Source organism: Silene latifolia, chromosome Y, assembly GCF_048544455.1.
Source record: "Silene latifolia isolate original U9 population chromosome Y, ASM4854445v1, whole genome shotgun sequence".
Taxonomy (NCBI): Eukaryota; Viridiplantae; Streptophyta; class Magnoliopsida; order Caryophyllales; family Caryophyllaceae; genus Silene; species Silene latifolia.
Genome location: NC_133538.1, coordinates 68,795,059 through 68,814,900, shown reverse-complemented (window position 1 = coordinate 68,814,900; position 19,842 = coordinate 68,795,059). Strand labels below are relative to the sequence as shown.

The window sequence follows — 19,842 nt, the reverse complement described above, 5'->3', positions numbered from 1 at the left end:
CAATCCAGAAATTTATAAGTATAAACCCTCAAATTATCATCAGACGGTCTCTACAGTTGTCAAAATTATGGCAAGTATGGCATCAATTAACAAGACAACTACAAATTTTGAAAATTAAACCTTCAAAATAGCTTCACAAATAGACAAATTTCACAATAATGTGGGACGAATTTCAGTTTGGGGCACTTTTAAGACGGATTTTTAAGGCAAAATTTTGAGCAAAATTCATCAAAATTAACTCTAAGCATGATACCCATAACGAAAATCACTTAATTTCCCCCCTTTTACATAAAAAAGACAACCAAAAATCGATTTAAAATTGCAAACCGTAGAAAATTCGGTTCATACAAAACCCCCAAACTGATTCGATTTTTGTATATCTAGCATAAATACTCAACAAGTTAAAGCAAATAGATCATATGACAACAATTATAAGCAAGATTTGGCACATATAAATCGAATTTTTTTTAAGCATACACCAACATCCTACATGCTTCTACTCAATTAAAAACATAGAAATAGGATAAACATTCTTACCTTGAATGATTAGCAAGTAAGGAGGATGGATTAAGCAAAGAAATTACAAGATTCAAGCACCAAAATCACAAGGTTGGGAGCACAAGAGAGATATGGAGTATGTTAGGGTTTAAATGAAAAAAGAAATAAGAGAAAAGAATATGGTAAAGGGTATAAGGCTCCCGCAAATCCCCGGGTACTGTTCACTTACTCGATCGAGTAAGTGGGTTACTCGATCGAGTGGCCTCTACTTGATCGAGTGGGAGCTGCTCAGTCGAGTTTCCGCTGGTAGATCTAACTTTTTCAATGTTATAGCTTCCTAACTAGATCGAATGAGGTCTACTCGATGGAGTAGATACCCTTACTCGGTCGGGCAAGATTAAGAATAAGGTCAACAGTTACGAGTTTGGTTAACGGTTCCTGCAAAACAACAATGCGCGTCGATTCCAAAATAAATTCGGAAATCGTCGGAGATTATTACATTCATTCTTAACACACTATTACTACTCAAATGCAACATAACGAACAGTATGCAAAACGATTTATTACACCATGAACTTATTCATACATACACTTGACACTTTTCTTTACTTCTAATCATGCATTTGCAACATCAATAATACAACTTATACTTATACTATCGTAGTCATTCATCTAACATTAAACCATCATTTATCATCCAAGTTTGTTAATAATCTAAACATAACACCACCAATTATCAACTAAATTACTCAACTTAGCTATGCCATAACATAAAAGTACTCAACCATTCATTCATTGCAATTCTAATTACCACTTGGCAAACTTTACCATCAAACGTAAAACAACATGTCCCTTGATGTACTCACATGCCTACCAAAACTTACAACTTCTTATTATCACACCTTCGAGACTTGTACCACCTTTATAAACCATTACGCATAGAAAGATGTAGAAAACGCTACTATCACCACATCACACCACACTGTCACATACTAGAAATATTTCACCACTTCCACTACTTTCATACACCCTCCTACTCAACCACATACGTACACGTACACAGTTCCTCATCACAACCACACATACTAACATTAACAGAGACTCCATCACCAATATTCTAACGTAACCATTATACACTAAGCACATAATTCTCGACTCGATATCCCATAACCGGTGACTGGTTTAAGCATAATGGGGCCATGATTTTGAAATGAGGGCGCCTACTCACCCAAAATCTAGCATCAGCTGGGGCTCCCAATACACTTACACCAGGTTCATTTTATTAGACTCACTACGTTCATTAAGCTCATTTGTTACAGGTTCCAAAATCGTCACTCTGATACCGCTTTGTAACACCCCCATATGCCAAGGAGCCTTAACAAGACCTTCCCTAGCATATAAGGGCGTTACCATCTCGGTTGTCCGAGAACAATAATAATCAAACGTCGATAAAAGAACAATTAAATTATAGTACGAGTGATTAACAAAACTAATGATATATAAAAGATACAACTCAAAACCACTATCAGCTATATGAACTACTTCTGTCGTGACTCGTGATAGACTTATCCCGCCAAGCACCCAGTTATCATCCAGATCACAACTTGCTAAGATTGACTACTCACCATAGTGGATCACGGCAGACACAATAGAAACAAACAACAAAACAAAACCACACAAGGTCAGCAACTGAGGGAACAGACACACAACCACAGACACAACACAGGCACAACAATGCACACACACACACACACACTACATCTCCTCCAATCAATCACCATCACCGACTATCCACTGGACCAGCCCTGCCAGTGGGGGACCGCAGCCGTTCCCACCTAAGCCCCGCTCATCATGCCGAGCGATAAACCCATGTCCATTAATGTGCACATCCCCTCCACTCAACCGAGGACGCACCTCGAGAACCATAGACAAACAATCACAATCAGCTGTACCACAACAACGATAAACGAAACAACACAACACCAAACAATTACCACAATCAGTCAACCATACCGACACTACGTCAACCAAACCACATCAAAACACTCTAGACAACCAACAGTACTGAGTAGGCGAACCTACCTTTAGTGCACCGCAACGATTCCGCGTCCGATCACATGATACCAAACAACCAAGCAACACACCTATAGAAACAGTACAACCATCTATCACTATCACTACAACCCTAATTGAAAACAACGATGATGATAATGATGATAACATACCTATACATAGCAATCCGGTGTCAAGACCGCTACCCGACTCAAGCATCCCATCCCCATGGTGTAAGTATCCTCAAGGACCTCAAGGCAAGGATTATGGTGAAGGAGAAAGAGAGTAACGACATCTAGGTTTAGGAAATGAGGTGCGAAAGTGATTTGGGGTTTCACGATTATCGATTTATAATTCCCCGCTGCAAACTTGTTACTCGATTAAGTAATTAACTTGCTCGATCGAGTGAGCCCTACTCGATCGAGCTCACAAGCTACTCGATCGAGTAGCCTCAGCTAGATCGAGCAACACATAACCAAAGCTTATATCGTCACCAATCATTACTTGTAAGGTTTCCGAAGGCCAAGATAGGTGTCTAAGGTCGGTCAACGGGTCCCTAAAAGGACGGGTATTACACTCGACACATGACTTGACCCCTTAAAAACAAAAACAAAAACAAAACTAATCCATCCATCAAACAAAGCCAAAATTTTGGTTCGAAATGATCAAATTCAAGCCAAATCATGGATATAAGACTTTGCTTCAACGCCTCATTTCACGATTTTTTTTCCAAAATGGATTTCTCTGACAAACTAATTAACGAAATAGGTTGAGTTTCAAAATATATACCAAAAATGGGTCCATGTAGGATCGGTTTTTACGAAGCTAGGTAAAGAGGTCAAGTCGCTCGCTCCGTAGGCGACTTGAAGTCAAAACGCTGTCCCCCACAACAACTTTCTTGGCTGACATTTTTTTTACACCAAAACTCCCCCTTCCACTTTAGCTTATTTCGTTCATTCCTAAAAAAAAAAAAAAAAAAAAACAATTCAAACCCTAAGTTTCAGCATACTCGATTTTTCCTCAAAAAATCCCTCAAATCAATCAATTATTTTAATTAAAACTCAAATTATTAGTCTCTAAACAATATCAAACAAGCCTTTGGGTATTTTTTGTTCAATCTCCATTAAAATCCAAGGTATTAGTTATATTACTTACATTCTTGTTCTCGAAGATGATGAATATTTACTGGGCACCATTGAAATCGCTGAGGGGGACGATGACTTGACTTCAAAACGCTCGTCGGCTGAGCGACTTCACACAAAGTCACAACGACAAGGTTTGGGTGGACTAAAGTGACACTTTGGGTATGGTCGCTTAGCGGGAAAACGATTTGAATCCGAGCCTAGCTTTGATGATGACGTGGACCCATTTTGGGTAAATACTTTGAAACTCAACCCATTTCGTTAATTTGTTTGAGATTGAGAACCATTTTGGAAAAAAAATTCCAATTTCACATTACATGCCTTTAGATTTTTTTTCCAAGGACCTCCATTTTCAGCTTACTACAAAGCCAGTTAATGTATTATATAACTGGTTTTATATACCACTTATTTAATGTAGTTGAGCTTTGTTATAAAGTTATCGAGCTCTACTAACAAAATTATCGAGTTATGATACAAAGTTATTGAGTTTAACAGAATAATTATTAAGCTCAATAACTTTGTAAAATAGCTCAATAACTTGTAAAATAGCTCAACAACTTTCCCTTTCCAGTGAGAGAAAGTGGAGAGAGAAAAATCTCTCCAAATCTCATTGAGAGATCTGGAATTTTTTTTCTTTGGTCTCTCTTCCTAGCATTCTTTCTTCTTCATCCTTTCTCTATATAATCATCTTCCCCGTCGGTATGATTATGTAGTTTTTTATTTGTCTCTTTTTAGCCCTTTAATTGAAATTTTTCAGATTTCGTTCTTGATTCTTATCTTCTTAAAGATTCGACTTTAATCTACTCTCCATTTTAGCATAGGAGAGTTCATTTTAGTCAAATGTCTTAGTTAAAGAAGGTGAAAATTAAGGATTAAAGAGTAATATTTCAAGATTTATCTTGAAATTGATTGCATAAATAATTGTTGATACTAGAAATATAAGAGTAATTTAATGTTTTTTCATACATTGCAATTGCCGACATCTCTCTATTTCTTCTATAGAATTATGTCTGTTTCCTCTTTACAATGTTAGAATTTGTTTATTTATTTTGTACTGTAGTTTTATTTTTCGCGGTTTTTAAGAGACTTTATTTTCTGATGAAAATTTGTGAGTTTCTTGTTATTGCCCTTTTATTATGTTTTCTTCTTGGTATTTTGAAAATCATTGATTTTCGTTTACCCTTCTCATCCGAAAGGATGGTATATGTTGATTTTCAATCAATCTAGTTTCTTTACCTTATCAAAAAAAAAAACAACTTTGTGTAAGAGTTCAACAACTTTGAGGCGGTTGTACAATGTTACTATACAACTGGTTGTAGGATAGTATTTGTGCTACAAAGCTCATAAGTCTTAACATTATGAAAATAGGCCATGCCCTAAACATAAATACTTGACGAAACTCAAAAGTAATTCTAGTTTCGATGACTCATCATACCTCCTATAGTCCTATCCTATACTTCCCCTCTAATTTGGACAAATTCTCATTTAAGACGGCATTAAACATCTTAAGCTTAAGACGGGTCAAGTAATTAGAATAAAACAAAAGCATAATCTACGGGAAAAAAACAACAGATTTGTCTTATATGCAAATGTGACTACTAGTAGTTAACTCATTTTATTGTATCCGTCTTAATTCTTAAAGGAGACTTACTGTCTAATTTTTAGTAGATGATACTCATGATAGGAGAGGTAAACTAGAGGATACGAAAGACAAGTTCAATTCTATTTAGCATACAAATAGTAGTCATAAGTCATAACATCACACCAAAATATATTCTACCTCTAAAAATCATATTACAAAGTTCTAATTATGCCTAAGAATCCTCATCACACATCCATTATATATTGTATTTATCAATAAATAGTAGGGCATAGAGATGATACGTTAAACCCAAACCCGAGCCCGAGTTTGAGCCAGGCTAGGCCGGCGCGCGCGCGCGTGTGCTTGGACCCAAACCCACATGCCCAACACTTACAACAAAAGCCCCTTTGGTCCACTCACTTAACCAATAGAGAACTAGTTGATATATAAGCCAAGGGTGGAAGCTATACTCCATCGATGTGGGATGTCAAACAAACAGAGGCAATTGTTGAAATTGCTTTAGCAAGCCATCATTTCCAACAATCCCCCACTGATGGCGAAGAGAAAGAAAAGAAGAAATTCCTGGGTAAAGGAAGGACTGGATACTTAGGTATCAAGATCTTTCGATTTGAATTGACACGTTAGTGAAATGAGGAAACAACTTACTTACAGCAAGTGAATATCTTACGATTTGAATTCCTAACTGAGCTTCGGTTGATACCCCCCACAACACATATCATACCTTCAAAACATGATCGTTCCGCGATTCAAAGTGCAACGCGCTCTTTAAAGCCATGCGTTTACCTCGGTTCTTATAGATGTGTTCACAAGACTTCTTATAGTCTTTATGATCATCACACCTACGTAGGTTGCTCAAGTGCTTCTCAATAGCACTTCTTACACGAGCCATTAAGGATGTAAGTCTAACCTGGTGTACAATTCATCAAGTGCGTCTCAAAAGCACCACCGTTTAAGGCTATGAATCATACAACGCCATAGGAATAGAAGCTATGAATCATACAACGCCTTAGTGAAGGGGTTAGCCAAATTGCTTTCGGACTTCACATAGTCCAAAGCAATGACTCCATTGTCAAGGAGTTGTCTAACTGCAACGTGCCTGATTCGAATGTGTCATTTCTTCGCATTATAGACACTATTCTTAGCAGCACCAATAGCTGCTTGTGAGTCACAGTGTAAGGAGACCAAAATCTTTTGTCCTCCCCACACTGGTATATCTGCCAATAGGTTTTTCAACCAATCAGCCTCTTGCCTTGCCAACTCAAGAGCTATGAACTCCGACTCCATGGTAGAGCGTGCAATACAAGTCTGTTTAGTAGACTTCCACAATATTGCACCTCCACCCATGGAGAAGACATAACCACTAGTAGAACAGATCTCATCGTTACCTGAAACCCAATTTGCATCACAATATCCTTCTAACACAGCAGGAAATCTACTACGTATAATGAAAACAAAGGTCATTTGTTCCTTTTAGGTATTTTAGTAAACGACGAAGAGCATTCCAATGTTCACTACTAGGGTTATGTGTATAACGACTCAGTCTACTAACTGCATATGCAATATCGGGTCGAGTAAAGTTCATAAGAAACATCACACTACCTAGGATTTTAGCATACTCTTCTTGGGATACACTCTTACCTAATTTTTTACATAAATGTATGCTGACATCGTAGGGTGTCCTAGCAGGCACATCATCAAAGCAGTTAAACTTTTTCAACACTTTTTCCACATAATGAGATTGACTTAAAGAAATTCCTTAAGAGTTTCGAATGATCTTGACTCCTAGGATTACATCAGCTTCTCCTAAGTCCTTCATCTCAAATTGTGATGACAAAAATTGTTTGGTTTTAATTATTACCTCCAAGTTATTACCAAGAATTAACATGTCATCAACATAAAGGCAAATAAGCACACAATCAGATTCTATTACTTTCGAATAAACACATGAATCAGAATTGTTGACTATATAGCCATTACTTACCAAAGTGTTGTTAAATTTCTCATACCACTGTTTAGGTGCTTGTTTTAGACCATATAGTGATTTATTCAGTTACACACTTTATTCTCTTGACCCTTTACCACAAACCCTTCAGGTTGTGACATATAAATCTCTTCCCTTAGCTCACCATTCAAAAAGGCAGTTTTGACATCCATCTGATGTATAAAAAGGTTATGAATAACAACTAAGGCGACAAGAGTTCTAATAGTCGAAATTTTGGTCACAGGTGAATAAGTATCAAAATAATCAATATCTTTCTTTTGTGTAAAACCTCTAACTATAAGTCTAGCTTTGAACCTTTATATTGTACCGTCAGGTCTCATTTTCTTTTTAAAGATCCATTTGCTCGTAATGGGTTTACTACCTTTAGGTAAGTCAGTCAACTCCCAAGTTTGATTAGACACAATAGAATCAAGTACACTTTTAATAGCATCTTTTCAAAAGTTAGCATCAATGGATTTCACTGCCTCACTATACGTTTTTGGGTCATCTTCTATTAAAAAAGCTGGGACAAATTCATCACTAGCACAAACAGTGTATCCATGTTCAGACAGCAAAGTTGAAACAAAATCAGCTCTAAAGTTCTTTGGACATCTAGGTCTCTTAGTCCTTCCAGGTTCCGCAATATGATCAATAGAAGTGCTACTACTAGCATGTGAAGAGATATCATTAGATGTAACAGGTAAACTAGGAGGTGAATCAACATTCTTCTGTAATGGAAAAACATGCTAAAAAAACACAGCATATCTAGCCTCAAATATAGAACGATCACTCAAAGACATGAATCTATAAGCAGAGCTATTTTGAGCATAACCTATAAAAACACAATCATAGGTCTTTGGTCCAACGGTAGGTCTCCTAAAGATAGGTAAACCCACTTTAGCCAAACACCCCCACACCCTAAGATAACTCAGGTTAGGAGGATAGCCCTTCCAAATCTCGTAGGGTGTCTTGTCAATTTTCTTACGAGGTACACGGTTAAGAATGTGACAAGCAGAAAGTATTGCTTCCCCCCACATGTCGTCAGACAGGCCAGAACTTAAAAGCATAGCATTCATCATCTCTTTTAAGGTTCTATTTTTACGTTCAGCTAAACCGTTAGACTAAGGTAAGTAAGGTGGACTAGTCTCATGTATTAAACCGTTAGCAGCACAAAAGTCGGCTAGATAACTAGACTTATACTCGCCACCTCTATCAGACCTTACCCTTTTAATTTTTCTGTCGAGTTGATTTTCGACTTCATTTTTAAAGTTTATAAACGATTGTTCTGCTTCATCTTTAGTCTTAAGCAAATATACTCGGGTGTACCTTGAACAGTCGTCTATAAGGTGACATAATAATTCTTTCCACCTCTACTTGCAACATTTTTGAAGTCAGCTAGGTCGGTGTGAATTAACTCAAGAAGACTCGTATTCCTAGTTGTAATAGGTTTACTAGGTTTGTTTGTGAATTTAGCTTCTACACAGCTAGCACATTTAGAGAATTCTTGACTCGATATACTTGGAATTAAACTCATAGTTCTAAGTTTTTTAATATAGTCAACATTCAGATGACCTAATCTACCATGTCAAACATCAATAGACTCAGCGATATAAGCAGAAGTAGATGCAATATTATTAAAAATGGAATCAGTGTTCAATACAAAAAGTCCCCCAGAAAGATAACCCTTGCCCACAAATTCCCCATTATGCGACATTACAACCTTGTCAGCCTCAAAAACAAGTTTCAAACCAGCTTTGTTCAATAAGGCACCAGACACGAAGTTTCGACGCAATGAGGGTACAAATAAAACATTAGTGAGAGCAAGTGTTTTCCCCGAGGTGAGCTTGAGAAAGATCTTGCCTTTGCCTGTGATCATTGCAGATGAAGAATTACCCATGTAGACACATTCCCCATCAGCTACCTCCTCGAACTCAGCAAATAAACCCTTGTCAGCACAGAGATGTCTGGAAGCGCCAGTATCCAAGACCCATTCAACAACATTACCCACCAGATTAGCTTCCACAACCATGGCAGCAATGACATCATCAGTCACAGCAACATTAGCTTCAGCAGTTTTCTTTTGAGTGCATTGGTAGGCTTTGTGACCTGCTTGACCGCAAACATAGCAAACAAGAGGACCCTTTGGTTTCTGGATCTATCGAGTAGGCCTTACTCTGTCGAGTAAAGGTGAGTTGCGTTTTAAAATAGTTTCTGACCTGTTGGGTACTCGATCGAGTAACTATGATACTCGATCGAGTACCTTAGCTACTCGATCGAGTAGCCGGTTTACGGGGAGTTATTTCTCGGGTTTTGTTAATTATGCGATTAAGGTATATAATCTTTTCCATCATTGTTCTAAACACTTTTCAAAACGTAATTTACTGTCAAATAGAGAAAGCAAGTACGTTCATCCCTTTAATCGCATTGTTAGCAAATCCCGGAGTTTGGAAGGTCGGTTTTCATCGTTTGTTATACCGTTGAGATCTTTGCGTCGAGGGTAAGATCTATGTACCCTTTTTACTGTTTTTCCTTTAAGTTGGTTAAACCCTAATATGGGGATTTAGGGGTTTTTGTGTATATTGTGATTTGGTAGTGTTTATGTGTTGTATGATAGGAGGAGGTTTTGTAGAAGAGGCTTTTTGATACAGCTGTAGAGACCGTCCGATAGTTGTGCTTTCTAGGTAGGATTTCCTACTCAGTATTAGTCCCATAATGGGATGATTGTTGATGTGTTGAGATTGATTGTTTAATATCGTAATTGTATTGTGACGACTGTGATTATGATTGTGATTGTTTGTCTCTAATTCTCGAAATGCGTTCTCGGCTGAGTGGAGTCACTTGCGGGAGTGGCTTCACGCCCTAGTTTCGCCTCCTATGGAACCCGCCACAGAAGGGATGTGCACATTAATGGACAGGGTTATCACTCGGTATGATGAGCGGGGCTTAGGTGGGAACGGCTGCGGTCCCCCACTGGCAGGGGTGGTCCAGTGGATAGTCAGTGATTGAGATTGTTGGGATTGGTGTGATTGTGTATGTGTAACGGTTAAGCTGTCTGTTTATCGTATTGTTGATATATATATAAGTTGTGTGATTAGTACTGACCCCGGTTGTTGTTTTGTAAAACCTGCGGTGATCCATTCGGGGATGGTGAGCGAATAATTGAGCGAGTTTGAGTTGAATACTTGGGATAGTCGGGATGTGCCACCGTCGACGATAGAAGTCTTCCATTTGTAGTTTTATTAGTTTTATAACTTTTCGCTTAACTCAAGAGAGTTGGTTTGAGAACTTGTGCCCGTATTTTGGGATTTGGTTTCAGTTGTACTTTTCACTAAAGTTATATCATTTAAAGTTGTTTCGTTATTGTCTTATGAATATCATGCCTCGGGTAACTGAGATGGTAGCATCCTTATACCTGAGTGTTCCTGGTAAGGCACTTGGAGTATGGGGGTGTTACAAAAACGAAGGCTCCCCCAAACTCATAATCCAGTGAACCAAGTCACCATCATCAACAACATTATCATTGCAAAAGAGCTTAACCGATAAAGGGATGAAACTGGAACAAGAAGAACTTGGAAAACAGATCAAAATCTAGATACTAAGAAACCGGAAACCTTAATTGAATTAAAAGATCTTACAGAGAAGTTGTGATCCCTCTATTCCAGCATTGACTTCCTGCAACTTATACGAATATAAGAAGACCCGTCGCAGCACAAACACCAGATTGCCCCCCTGGAAAGAGCAAAGAATTCCGAAAGGAGAGGGGAAACCCGCAATTAAAGAGGGTGCCGGAGAAGGAGACTCTCGCCGGCGATCAAAAGTGGTGAGGTGAGGACGCTGGTGAGAAAGGCGAAGATGTGATAGAAAGACGGTGGGAAGGCGGTGGGTATTTTTGGGGTTTTTTATTTGATCGGTGGGATTTGTTTTTTTCGCACTCCCTTATTATTATTATTATTATTATTATTATTATTATTATTATTATTATTATTATTATTATTATTATTATTATTATTATTATTATTATTATTATTATTATTATTATTATTATTATTATTATTATTATTATTATTATTATTATTATTATTATTATTATTATTATTATTATTATTATTATTATTATTATTATTATTATTATTATTATTATTATTATTATTATTATTATTATTATTATTATTATTATTATTATTATTATTATTATTAGGGTTTTTCTAACCTATGTCCACCAGGTGCTGGCATAGGATAAGAAATCAAAAAAAGGAAAGAATTAAATGTGTTTCTTGTAAATAGAAGTAAAAGTGATGAGATATTGCAATTTCCCTTAAAAATAGCATTTAATTCTTTCCTATTTTGATTTCTTATCCTATACCTAGTGGACATAGGTTAGAAAAACCCTTATTATTATTATTATTATTATTATTATTATTATTATTATTATTATTATTATTATTATTATTATTATTATTATTATTATTATTATTATTTAGGATTATTAGTATTGTGAGGGGGATATTATCATGGCCCCTCTTAATTTGTATACACACCCTCATTTTCTCATTCTAGTGTTTTATTCTCTCACACAAGAACACCCCTCTTTCAATTTTCCCTTGATAAAAGTTGTAATCTTTTCTTAATATTAGTTTAATTACTCTTTAATTTATGCAAAATCTACAATTTCTCATTAGTTTACATCTAGTTTTGGGTTGTAATTTGAAGATTAGAAGAAATTCCTCTTCCAATTTAAATCCAAGTTTCAATCTTTTTCATCCTAGTTGGTATAATTTTCTTCCCTTTTTCAATTGTTTACATTTGTTTTCCTTTAGTTTTCATTTGCAAGTAATTGTTGGGACTTGTTGTTTGTTGCTAGAGTCATAATCTTTCTCTTGCTTTGTTTGTTCATGCCTTTAATTGATGTTCTTCCATACAAAGTTTACACCTTTGATTAGTGATGATAAAGTTTGTTCCTTTTGGTATTAATTCACCTTATTGTTAGTTTAATTGGTCAATTTCCTTATTTCCTATAGTTAGTTGCATGTTTAATCGTAGAATTCAAATTATTATTATGTTTATTGTCAAAGCATCTACCATTATTAATTGTTTGACAATTCTCAACATGAATAGTGAGTAGTCTTCTTACTAGGGTGTGATTAGGCATTAACATGAGTGATTAACATAATTGAGTCCATTTAAATTAGTTGTTAAGGGGAGATTAGTGGGGTTTTCCAAGGGAATTTATTTGATTATGTTTTAATTGGGAGTTTGGTTAGTTGGGTACTCTTGTCCACCAATGGGAATTGGTTAGCTACTTAGTTGACCACCCTTTTACATTCCTTGCCAATCTAGGTTGAATCCGGGAGGGGGAACCGGGTTGACTTTTACCTTTGGGGAAAGGGTTAGAAAACTCGGGAATTTCACTAGTAGAAAAAACCCCTATTACGACGCGGTTATCGTGGCGGTTCTAATAGAAATGACGTGAAAAGTCCAATAAATTGGTGGGAACGAAATTTTCATGAATGTAGGGGGTTTATTGTGGCGGTTTAAGTAAGAACCGACGTGATAAGAGAAGCTTTTTATGGCGGTTCCAAATAAAAAACGCCACTATAGATCAGTTGTGGTGGTTCTATTAACAACCGATGGTATGAATGACGCTAAAAGTTAATATAAAGTGACAATTTTTTGGGCTAGAAAACCGCCATTATATGTTTTTGTGTCGGTTTTTAACTATAACCGACTTAATAGCAAAATCCTTTACCCTTTAAAAAACCTCATCTCCTACTACTGTTCCTGGAACAGTGTCTTTGGTTTTTTTGGATAGTTTTACCCTTTCTTCTATTCTATCCCTTTCTTTTATGGTTTTGTTAATTGTCGTTGCTTGACAGTTGACACACACACTCTCTCTCTCCTGCGATACTTCCTTCATTTGCCCCCATTTTCATCCTTATCTGACCTGCTTCATGCATTATCTTTTATCTTTTCTTCTCTCATCTCTTCTCTCTGCTCTTATTACTCTTCTCTTGTCTTTATGAGTCCTGTTGCATGCATTTTTTTTTGGTGTGGACAGACTATGTATTGCTGCATGCATGATCTCTCGATGTTTGGCGGATGTAGTCCACCTGTTTGATGGTTTGCTTAATTTTATGCTATGATCTCTAGCCTGTTGAGTGGATTCTATTTTGTGTGTTTGCTATTAGGCAATGTTGTTTTCAGAATTACTGATATTACAAAAGAAATTATTCAATGAAATCAATTATACATATATAAGTAAGCAACAAAACCGACACCGGATAGATTGATTGCATGCAATAAATTGGGCAAATTGAAATTCCTGGATTATTTTTGGGTTTTAGCAAGTACCGATCACCTTGGAATTTGGTTGTTTCTCTTTTCATCCTATGCTTTGCCCTTTGTCTTGCGCTATGTCATCCATCTTTCTTTGCATTGATGGTGTTGATACTTATACGGAGTACTTTCTTTTTCTGGGGCATCCGTACAAGAAATCAATCCGACAAAATAAGTCATTTGTTAATTTGATTGTGTTATTTCGAACAATTCTGAGTATAAAATAATTTACAAGTATTTAAATATTTACAAGTGCATCATCAATACACATGCAAAGGAAGGGGGATGATAGAGTTGATGTTGTTTTTCACAAAACCATGACCAAAACGAAGGGTTGTCACAACTTTAATTAACTCTTAGCTTTTCTATATTTATTATTTAGTTTTGAGCTTCATGTTTGCAATTATTGTAAGATTTTGGTTCTTTATATACTCCATTATTCCGTATAATGTTTTATGGGTAGGTCTTGTTTAGCTTTTCCTTGTTGTGAATGAGTGCCTGAATGGCATGTTTGTTACGGCGTGTATTTTAGGCTGCCTTGTCAATTCTTAAGAAATGGAGATAATCTAGCTTCAAGATTCACTGTTTCATAATTGCTTGATCAATTATGATTTCTACTCACCAATTATTGTTGGGTTTGCTTATATGGCAGGAGTTCTTGACCAGATTGTAGACATCGATTTGGTATTGAATTTCAAAAATATTGGTAAAGTGGAGAGGAAACTGGTAAATGGTCTGAATATTCAACCACAAGGCAATCAAATGAAATCATTATCAGAACTCAGATGATGCTGCTCATTGAGAAAATTTTCGCACATATGCAGAGCAGGTATCTTCTAACTATCTATTTTCCTTTTAATCAAATTGTTATGAAATCCAGCAGCTTATGAGTATTGTCCAGTATAATAAAATGGTGTATGATATTGGGTTCGGGCTTATCTCAAAATCAAACATCGTGGCTTAATTTCGGTTACCGCTTCTCGCTTCAATATCCGGTCACTGTATTTGCAAGGCTTTCCTGACCTATCATGAACAAATTTTATTCTTCTAAATTCTAAGCATTATACTGAATGAAATCTCAGAGACATGGATGTGTGTTTTCTATGTTATTTTCCATCTCTATGTGGATTGAACATCCAAGTCTGAGGCTATGAGCCCTATTTTACATTTAAAGGACGATATGTAGTCTCATATAATTATATAAATATGATGCATCATTGTTAGCTAAGTAGCATTAGATACTTGAGAGTAGTGAGGGGGGTCGTGGTTGGAAAAACATCATACGTATTAGCCAGCATATGCGAACTTCTAATATATGGATTGGACTAATGTTAATGTATGAACCCCTTGTCTTTAAAGTGGATGGAAATGACTAAGAATTCTCGTGCTTGTTATTCATTTGGAGTTTTTCCATCCCCTTTGCTATTACATATAGTGTGCTCTTTTAGGGTGTGTTTGGATTGAGGGATTTAGAGGGAAAAGAAAGGGAGGGAGAGTAGAGGATTTAAAATCTCTTATTTGGATAGCAAATGGGGGTGGAGGGAAATGGAGGGGGAGAGATTTGGAGGGATCCAATTTCCCTCCTCCAAGCCTAATCAAAATCTCTCCAAATAGGCAAGATTTGGAGGGAAATTGTATCCAAACACTTACATCCCATTCCTCCTCCCCTTCTCTTCTCTCCCTTTCCCTTCCCTCCTTCCCCCTCCCCTCCCCTCCCTTTCCCTCCACTTTTACTATCCAAACACACCCTTAAGGTGCAAACATGAAAGTGCTCAATGTGAAACCTTATGATTCCCAGAACCTTAATTTGTGCGAGGCATATGGGCAATGTTGAGATGGCCATCTAGGAGTCTAGGATAATAGGATATTGTGCACATTTTATGGCAAAGTAAAAATAATTGAAATTTGTAATGGCTTGGTAGAGCTCCCCAAAATTCAGTATAAATTCTACGATAGTCTCAAAAAAATTGTAGTTTCTAATAGCTAAGTGGAGCTAGAAAAAAAACAGCATGAGTTGCTCCTTAGCGAGCCAACTGCATTCTGCAAGCGCATAATAGTTGCCGTGACGTGTCTATTCCTATATGCAAGCATTCTCATTTTTTGCCCTCGTCAGCTCAGGTTGATGATAAGAAAGATGAAACAAATCAAGAACTAGCAGCGAAGAAGAAAATTGACTCAGCGTACGAACAGAAAAAGAAGGGCATTTCAAATTAGAAGGTTTGAGTTATTTTCACTCCTCTTTTTAGTATTGTTTCTAGCTGTGTAGGTATACTTGGTAATTTTACTCTCTCGCTGAATCGCTCTTTTATGTACTTTTAGCTGCAGGGAATGAAAATGGCTAAGTTGACGACGGTGTGCAATAGGCCTGATGTTGTAGAGGTACTGATTTTACTTAAATTTAGACAAAATCTGTGTTAATACGTATGTTATTTTGTTCTATTTATTTGCTTAAAGCTAATGTTGATGTTGATTACGATTTTAGCTGTGGGACGCGACTGCAAGTCTGCAACAGACCGCAAGCTTTTGGTATAAACTAATTTCTAGAAAAACGTGACTAAGGCTTCTTGTTGCTACCAATTGTAAATATGAGTTTTTTTAGTCAGGCTTCTATTGTTTAGACGAGTGTGTCTCTTACTGCATAACCAAAAAACAAGTCCAAAACAAGTGCATAAGATGCCTTGGTGGAACAATATATGATGGCTAGAAAGAAGATCGATGTAGTAGAATGCAATTTCCGCAAATTCTCATATGAGATGTTTATGCATATTTAGTTATCACAAATTCTCATTTGTGACGGACAATATCCGTCACAAGCTTCCGACGGGTCAAATAAAACCCACTTGGGTAGATAAAGACAAGCCATTTGTAATTCCCTAGGCACTCTTACTTTTGTCTTATCTACTCATGTGGGTGATACTTGACCCGTCACAAGCTTGTGATGGATATACCCGTCACAAGGGAGACTTATTGGTTAGTTATTTACTCCTCACCAACTCGCTTGCTTCTATCACTCCCTCCTCCCCCAATGTCGTAGTTCATGTACCTCTAAAGTGATTATTTCTTCTTAGACTCTACTTACTTCCCACCAGAGTCCTTGGACTTTGCATTTCCGTGAATGATGAATCAATTAGCATCTTAGTTATTTTGTGTGAGTTTTGATTTTAATTTATGTGCTGTGCTTTTAAAATAGGTAACGTTTAATCAATGTGGTTAATTTTAATGTGTGGTGTAGGGTCTCGGTTGAGTGTTGGAAGTTTTGGTGCAAGGCAGGGATGGCTGAAGAAGGTTGGGATGATTGTTCTAAAAAAGTAGATAGTTTGTGAAAGGATTATTGTTATCAGGTAAGCTTGTACGGAGTACTTTTTTTTTGTTACATATTTTTTGAAACTTTTATGCTCATATAAGTTTTTTGTGATCTGGGTTTTCTGAATATTTTTTGTTTGTTAGTGACATGTATAATAAGAGCCTCCATTTATTTGACTGAATTGTAGACGATGTGTCTTCAGGGTGTTCCTACTATGTTTTTAAGTTTATGCTACAACTTTTTCCGAAAGTTTTGTATCAACTCATATGAAGACACATGTCTCAGACTTGAGTTATTTGTTAGTTTTAGACACAGCTTTAATGATTGGTGAGCTCACTTGTATTGTACTGTCTTACCTGGTCGCCAGTGATATGAAGAACCTGATTGGCAAAGCAGTATGCGGGATATGCCAGGAGAGCTTCAGCACTTTCATAATAGCTTTAACTGAACCCATTGACATGTAAGTTTTGGCCTATTTTAATATTAGGAAGCTGAGCTATTGTGTGATAGTCTCACATGTAAGCCTAACCCAAGTTCTTGAATATTTCTATTTCAACAGCACACCATGTTAATGGGTTGGTATAACATGTTTGACAATCTCATACAAGTTTTTGTGTATAAAATACTCTTTCTAGCTCTAAATGTGACTGCATATTCATTTATTACTCACCACCTGTTTTGTTTTTACAGATATAGTGAATGGATTGATGAATGTGAGCAAGTCAACACCATGGAAGACGATATTGACTAAGATTGGTTTGACAGACGATGGTGAGTTTTACTGCTTAATTAGGGTTCAACTTTAATGGGGTTCGTTTGTTTTTGTTGCGCTTCATTAGTGTATATCTAGCATCTCACTTTCATTTGTGCTTACTCCAAGTCCCCTTAAATGAGTGTTTTTGCTTGTGCTTTATAATGGGTTGTACTGATATCGTTTTATATTGGATATGGTTAGGTCTCCTTTTTGCATTGTATGGAAATCCATTTGGGTCAACCTACCAATATACAGGCTAAGAGCGGAAATTAATGCGCTATATTGAACTTCCGAGCTATTGCTGATTCTTTACTTGGTTGTTTGATGCAGATTTTTGACTTCCAAGCTGTTGCGGCCAGTTTACAGTCAGTGTTTTCTGCTTGATGGCTGCCTTTATTTTATGGTTCCTTCGTCTTACCCATGACATGGTACACTATAAGTTAACTTTAGTCATACTATTCAGTCTTGTGATCTAACACCTAACATGAGTTTGGTTTTCCAGTGACACCAGGTAGGAGAGTGGGTTTTTAGCGAAGTTACAACCGCTTTTGGATTAACGATCACAACCACTTTCTTCAGAAATACCGTTGCCGAGCTGTTGCAGTTTCCTGGTGCATTTATGATACACCCATACAATGATGAACGTATCATAAGGTACTGACTAAACTTTCTGATTTACTTCCTTGAGATTTCATTCGCCACTATGCCTATCTTGTTTGAACTTTGAAGTCCAATGTTTTTGTAGAATGTTGGAGTTGGTTTAAACATGCTAGCATCAGTGCATCACTATAGAAAATGTACAGAGTCCCTCCAATACTTGACACTTTTGTCTTGAACTCTTTGAGGGGGACAGAGAGGAAGGAAAAGAGAGTTTGTGCTTGATTTTACTTAAATATAGAGAGTGCTCAAATTGAAAATGATGGAGGAAGGGGGAGATGAGGAGTGAAGAGGGTGGGAGGGAGGAGATAGACTTTGTGTTTGTTTTTGTTCAGATTGAGAGGGAGGGAGGGAGATTGTAGGTTTTTTTGCCATTCTACTCATTATCGGGTTAAATCCATTAAAGTATGCTTTGGTTGTTAGTTGTTCTTTCCTTGTTAGTCGATGAATATTTGGTATTAAGTGATTCATTTTATTATTTCAACCTGCAGGAATACAGTGACTATAAGTATTTACGGAGACAAATAAAGTCCGATGTTGATAACAAATCCTACTTTTAGCTCTAATTTGTAAGTGGTGACTTCTAATACGACGATTTTGCGGTACCATATTAACTGGGATACTTGTAGTAAACTTAGGCATCTGGGATACTGGTGGTAAGCTTTTATATCCCTTAGTTCGGAAATCTGGTTTATACTTCTTGGACTGAGTTTTACAATTCAAAAATTGGTTTCAACACACTCTTAAGGATAGACTTTTACAGCATGCCTTATCAAAACACTGTCGTAAATTGCTTCTCTCTGGAAAGGGGTGTAAAAAAGATAATCGCCGAGATATAAAATTGCCAACTGCTGTGCTTCACTAAAGTTGCAAAGTAGTTTTTTATTTCTATTTTGATAAATTTGGGTAATAGAAATTGGAGTTTGATGTTTAGAGCTGATTTCTTTTGTATTGGAGTTACCAAGGGACTGATGTCTTTGTATTGGCTTTGTCGTTGGTTAGTCGAGCTAGCTACAAGAATGTGTAAGAAGATACGGAGTACCTTTTTGTTGTTATTCGAATTCCGTGTTTCACATTATGTGACTAAAGTATTCTATTGTGATTGCAAATGATGACTAATGACGTTCTTTGCAGATAACTTTCCGAGATTTACTGGTTTGGTTCAAAGAATTCTCTGAAGACGCAGAGTGTCAACGTCTTAAATCCTTCAAAATGTTGTAGTTTTGATTCCATCTTTGTGATGCTGATTTATGATGCAAGTGTAACATTTTTAAAAGCATTGAAAAAAGCTTTATGATGTAAATATTGTCAACATTTTTTATAGCGAGTTTGTTTTCAGTTATTTGTAATCAGATGCTTGCTTCAACCATTAAGGGAGGGAGAGCGTTGAGAGGAGGGATGGAGAGGGCGAGTGGAAGGCATGGCGCTGTCATTCTACATTATATTTTACGACTTGTGCTGTAACTATTTCGCACAAGGCATGTTTTCAAGTAGTTACGCCAGTTTTGTAATTCTATG

General features: G+C 36.6%; 1 long non-coding RNA gene across 2 annotated transcripts; it reads left to right on the top strand.

Moving 5' to 3' along the window:
- The first annotated feature begins 14,396 nt into the window (after positions 1 to 14,396).
- LOC141634482 (uncharacterized) lies at positions 14,397 to 19,590 on the top strand. Of its 2 annotated transcripts, none has more exons than XR_012539214.1 (9): positions 14,397 to 14,438; positions 15,728 to 15,826; positions 15,929 to 15,988; positions 16,842 to 16,950; positions 17,281 to 17,373; positions 17,604 to 17,684; positions 17,998 to 18,095; positions 18,170 to 18,321; positions 18,816 to 19,590. It is a non-coding gene; the product is annotated as an uncharacterized LOC141634482 (long non-coding RNA). The 2 variants fall into 2 exon arrangements; XR_012539215.1 differs by having other exon boundaries at positions 15,723 to 15,826.
- The last annotated feature ends 252 nt before the right edge of the window (positions 19,591 to 19,842 follow it).